Raw genomic sequence first — 6,212 nt, forward strand, 5'->3', positions numbered from 1 at the left:
GGCTAGGCTGATGGATTTAGAAAGCTTATGTTCAAAGGAATCAACCTCATTGCAAAGTCTAATCATACCGTGGAGGTCGATAGTTTTCATTTTCCCCCTTAGAGCAGCCTTACAAGCCGAATTAGCATTCTCAAAGGCAAGCTGTTTTATGATCACATCATCAGTGCTATTTTCTCCCAGGGTCCTTTCTGCGGCTTCTAGGAGCCGGACTACAAATTGGGCATAAGGCTTGCTGGTGCCTTGGATAATTTTAGAAAGAGAAGTACCCACTGAAGTGGGGGGGGGGGAATGGCTCGCCAGGCGGCCAATGTAGCTTGTGTTAGTTGATTGAGCAGCCCCACGAGCAGTGCCTGTTGTTTATTTTCGACCGCATATTTTCCTCGACCTGTCAATTTGTCTAGAGTCCATGAGGCTGTTGCCGCGTTTTGTTTGTTAACATTTGCCTGGGCTTCAAGTTTTTCTAACAATTCGGCCTTCCAGGTTAAACATTGGCCACGGGATAGCACTGTTTGGGCAACCTTTGTCCATTCTATGGGGGTAAGGTTTCCTCCTTGCCCTAAGCCTTCGAGAATAGACAAGGTGAATGGGGCTACTGGGCGATAGTTCTTAACTGCGGAATGCAACTCCTTTAAATGTTTAATTTTAAGAGTCTTGATGATGCGGGAACTACCTGTCGGAGTGTCCTCCTGCCCCTGCTGCTCCTCCTGTGTTTCTTCCTCTTCCTCTCCCTCAGACTGGGATCCTTCCTCTCCCTCAGCATCCTCAGTATCTGTAGTACAGGACTCATTATGGGCACTAGATGCTGTCCCCTTAGATCTAGTCTTGACCGGGAAGGCGAGGCGATGATTAGCAGAGGTGGAACGAGTTTTGGATGGACGGTTTTTAGCAGCTTTAACTGTCTGGGAGAGCTCATTTGGAGATCTTTGTAATGCAGGAGGCGATGGAAGTGTCAATAGATCAATTTGTAGGGTCTGAATCTGGGTATTTAGATCTTTAAGTTCTTTTTGTAAGGAAATAACGCCTCTCAACGGGGATATCTGACTGACAAGGGACCGTTTAGTGGCCAACAGGTTATCCAGGTCGGGAGTCTCAATGGTGTGGGTTGGGGAAGGCAAGGTCATTGAGAAGGGAGGGGCTGATGGCTGAGTCCGATAATCCTGGACGGGTGCATGGGGGGGGGCTGAGACCATATAAGTCTCCGGGGACTGTTTTTTCTTTCCTGGGCTTTTATGGGTGCTACAAGAGGCAGACCATACCTTTCTCTCTCATAAGCAGTGGCCTCTTCCTCCAAATCTATCTCCTAAGTGGGGTCTAGCCAATCATCATTATCATCATTATGAATTACAGGGTAGAGAGAAGGCGAAGATGCAGCCTCTGCAGGTGATTTCTCAGTCAAGGGCAAATGAAGATTTTTAAGGTTTTTAGGGATTTTTTCATCTAAGAGGGAGGGGGTTGGAGAAATGGATTTATCTATAGATGCAACCTGCTTGGGGTCCAGCTTTTGAAGTGTGGTTTTGGGGGAAGCCATTAAGTCGGACTGGGCAGTCTCATTTGATTTCTGGTCCTCATTAAGGAAATCCTCAAACAGTGCCAGGAGATGTGAGACTCTCCCCTCCTTTTCAGAATCTTTAAGGAGATCTCTAATTATACCATAAAAACTAAAAAATGATTCAGGAACCTCCTAACCTTTTTTCAAAAGTTCATTAATACTCTTGCCTACTTTATTCCATGTTAGGGGGTGAATGTCCGGGCCATTTAAGATTAGCCAAGGACATTTCTCTTCGGTATAACAGAAAAATTGTAGGAGGTCCTTTTTCTTAACTCTTATTCCTCTTTCCCGTAATGTACTCTTTATCTCCCTTATAAAGAGGGCCTCTTTAGAAGCCGACTTACCCATCCTAATTGGACAGCAGGACTTACCTCAAGCCGCACGAGCGATGCAGGACGTCTCTACCAAAGCACGTTCCGGAACGCTTTTCTTCTTTAATTGGTGCTGTCTGGTGACCACCGATCCTCGAGCTGCCCCACGTTGGGCGCCACTTGACCCGTCCAGCAGGCCAGGTAATTTGTGGGCCTTGAGTAGGAATCACCTGAGTAGGAATGGGGGGAAAGAGAAAGGGAGCCAAGCGTGTAAAGAACGACAGAGTCAGTCTGAGATGAGTCAAGGCTCCGTTTATTGCAAGCAGGGTTTCATTCTTATAGGGTGGTTCTGTCAGGGAGGGGTAAGGCTAGAGGGGAATGGAAACTATTGTGCCCTAGGCCAAGGAGGAAGTAGTTGCTTTTGTAATATCTTTTTGGAACATCTTGTGGTCAAACCGTTACGAGAACTGTGTCACAACTGATTATGCTTTCAGCAGCAAGCTGTTCTTGCAGAGAGGATGAGGAAGATTGGCCAGTACTTTTGGTTGGGGGGTTTCTTGGTCCCCAACAGGACTTAACTACATCTTTTAGTTTCTTGGCCCCCAAGTGGATCAGGTAATGTAAGTTAGTAACATACTTGTGTCCTTCTTTTCATGGGAGGACTAGCTTTCCTCCTTCTGTCTCTACTGTCCCATATGGGTTTCCTTTACCAGTCTTAATTTGCCCATAACTTGATAGTCCTCGGGGGTGTATCTGAAGTTGGTTTCACTGATATCTTAATAATCTTTAGGCTCTTTGACTGCCAGGATTATTGCTCCTTGGGCTGCCTGTTTCATGGTTAGGTCTGCCATCTGATTTCCTTTAGCCACAGCATCTCGGGCTTTTTGGTGTCCTGGACAATGTATGATGGCTACCTTCCTTGGCAAATGTATGGCCTCGAGGAGGCTCAAAATTTCTTCTTTATTTTTTATGTCTTTTCCTGCAGATGTTAACAGTCCTCTTTGTCTGTATATTGTTCCATGTATATGGGCAGTGGCAGATGTACACCTGCTGTCAGTGTAGATGTTGAGAGACTTCCCCTCTGCCATCGGTACAGCTTGTATAAAAGCCACAAGTTTAGCTTTCTGGGCCGACGTCCCTTAAGGGAGGCTACTGGCCCAGATCATTTGCTTTCCATCCACCACTGCTGCCCCCACCTTCTGCTTATCTTCAACCATGAAACTGCTGCCATCCGTATACCAGCTTGGACTCTCAGGCCAAGGCTGATCCTTCAGATCATTTTGGGTACCAGCTTCTTCTGCCAGAATGTCAGTGCAGTGATGGGTAGATGAGGTGTCAATCAGCCTCGGGCCATAGGGTAGCAGGATTGAGGACAGCAGGGGGAGCGAAGGTCACTTGTTCTGTCAACAAAAGGCAATAGACTGTCAGTTGCTCCTGCTGCCATATTGAAGTGCAACCAGGAGAGTTAAGGGGAATCCCCACATCTGTTTCATTCGGAAGATTGGTTGGTGCCCTATTTGCTCTGGGGACGTTTTTCCAGGCCTCCAACAGGATCCTCTCTTTCTCTTCAGTAGTGAAGAGTGGTGTGGGAGAATTGTCTGTGTTCTCTTAATCATGTTTTAAATAAATGCTGATTGGCCAGGCAGGAAGTATAGGTGGGACAACCAGACAGGAAGTAGAGGTGGGGCAATGAGAACAGAAGTACTCTGGGAAGAAGGAAGCTCTTCCCCAGTCCTTCCCAGATCACTGAAGAAGCAGGATGTGACCTGCCCCACTGAAAAAGGTACCAAGTCATGTGGCTAACATAGTTAAGAATGATGGGTTAATATAAGTTATAAGAGTTAATACGAAGCCTGAGCTAATGGGCCAATCAGTTTATAATCTTATGGAGACCTCTGTGTGATATTCTTTGAGACTTGCCAGCTGTGGAAACAGGGCAGGACAGAAACCCCAACAAGCCCTGCCCTCATGTTACAGAAGAGGACCTGTAAAAGCAGCTGACAGTCATTCCAGGTGGGTTGGTGGGAAAACATCAAAGCCTCCTCCAATCCTGTCAGGCTGGTGGGATTCTCTGAAAAGGAAGCATGATTAGTTTTCCAGTTGTAAAGATCAGGAGAGGAAAATGGCCAACACTAGAGGGGTTGGAGGTGGGGTGTGTCCACTGGAGGCCCATAGACGTGCAGCAGCAACGCCACTGTTGAATCTGGTCCTCCAGGACCCTGTGCAGGACTCTGAGCACGCCGACTTTGTGTGTCCATCACAGCCTCCCCCCCACCCCGCGTTGCCACTAGCACCAGGATCAGGCATCTGGGGCAGTAGGTAAGGGGGTGGTGGAGGGCTCGGCCATTCAGGTGGCTCCTCAGTCTCGGGATAGACTTTAGGAGGAGCCGAAGGTTGGTTCTTGAGCAAATTCTCAGGCCTCGAAGTACAGGTTTGGGTTTGTGCTCTGACTGTCGGAAAGCCAGGGCTCTGGAGCCTAGCTTCCATCTACAGCCCTAGGGCTTAACTCAAGGTGGGGGATCCTGGACCAAATCTTGCCATATAGTAATGTATGGTTGTTGATCAGGATGGTATCCCGGTCCTTCCTGAAAAACAATAGCTTTAATTTCAAAAATATTGATTAAATCAAAGGTGCCCTCTGGATGCCAGCCAACATCAAGTGCGCTACTTCAAGGAGCAAAAAAGTCTTTCATGGCCCTTTCTTAATTTCAATTGACAAGTTGTGTGCTCTAGCCCTAACTTCAGTCCAATGATCCAGAGTCAAGCTCAGAGGGGTCGTCACAGTCTGTCCCATTGTCAAAGTCACAAGTAAGACAAAACAGAGACTGAAGACACACAAACAAAGCTAACAAAACCTAGACAGACAAAACCACTCTAGAAATTCAGACGGTTGGGAGGGTGTATAGTTCCTCCAATCCAGGAGAACTTCCGTATCCTCACCAGCACCCAGACGGGAATTTCCCAGGCATCCCTGGGGTCCCTTCACACCTCCTGGGATGTCTCCCAGGGCGGCAGTGAGTGATCTCCTAGAACATCTGCTGATCACTCCCTCCCTCTCCTGAGACACAAGCGACTGCAAAACTGAAAGTACAGAACCTGAATTCAGCTGGCACGGAAACACCAAGACACAGACAATGTCTCACCCCCATGTGGGTCTCCGGAGACAAGGGTGGTCACCAATCCCAGGACGAGCCCCCAAATGAAAGACCCCCAGACTTGGGAGACTCTCACACAAGTCTCGGGATAACACAACCCCCCAAGTACTCATGAGAGACCGTCCTTGCTGTAATCACACGAGGTTTATTGACAGGAACCAGTGCGCTGTGGCTGAGACTCATATCCCACGCAAGGGTATAGGAGTTTGACCCGAGTAGCTGGAAGAAGGGTTATTTAAGGGAAGAAACCACAACCCAAAGGAGGTAAGGAGGGCATCATTGGAAAATTCCAAAAACACCAGCAATAATCACAAAAGGGGTAACTTCCCATTTCTCAAGATTGTTCTTCAAGATTATAATCTAACATTGTGGTCAGCCAGTTCCTGGAATAAAGTCACTGAACCAACCAACCTAGATTTTTGGCTCTACTCTTCCTGCTAGGGGAGAGGGTCTGGATTTATCCTGGTCTTTCAGTGGTTTACTCTGGGCCCAGGGGCGTTCACTTATAGTAATCGCCACTTGGAAGGCTGCCACGAGGCAGGACAATTAATTAGTGAGTAGAGGAGCCTGAAGCATGATCTAGTAAAACCTAGAGAAAAAAATTGGGGTTTAGTCTGAAGATCTGAAAAGCAAAGAGGCCAGCCACTGGCTGTTACCTCTACCTCGGTCCAAAACGGCGATCCTGCCTCCAGGAATCTCATAATGAGACTGTGCCTGAGGGCTGCTTCCTCCCATCTTATATTCCTCTCTAGGACTGAGATTAAAGGTGTGCACCACTGGGATTAAAGTCATGCACTGCCCGGTTTCTATTGCAACTAGTGTGGCTTCTGGGATAAAAGGTGTGTGTCATTGCTGGCTGGCCAGTGTGGCTGTTTTACTTTCCTGATTCCCAGGCAAGCTTTATTTATTAAAATACAGGGGGAATGCCTCTATAGGAATCATGAGAAGGGAAAGAGTTCTTTCATTCCCCTACTTGTAAGGCCCAGAACCTTTGACAGAACTGTTAAGAGTGGCTAATGAAGGGTGACGAGAGCATGGCTCAGCAGGTCAGTGTGTCTATGTGGGGACACGCACCTTTAATCTCAGCACTCAGGAGGCTCTTCAGTGTGTCTATGTGCGGACACGCACCTTTAATCTCAGCACTCAGCAGGTCAGTGTATCTATGTGGGGACAGGCACCTTTAATCTCAGCACTCAG

The sequence above is a fragment of the Microtus ochrogaster genome, chromosome 5, assembly GCF_000317375.1.
Source record: "Microtus ochrogaster isolate Prairie Vole_2 chromosome 5, MicOch1.0, whole genome shotgun sequence".
Lineage (NCBI taxonomy): Eukaryota > Metazoa > Chordata > Mammalia > Rodentia > Cricetidae > Microtus > Microtus ochrogaster.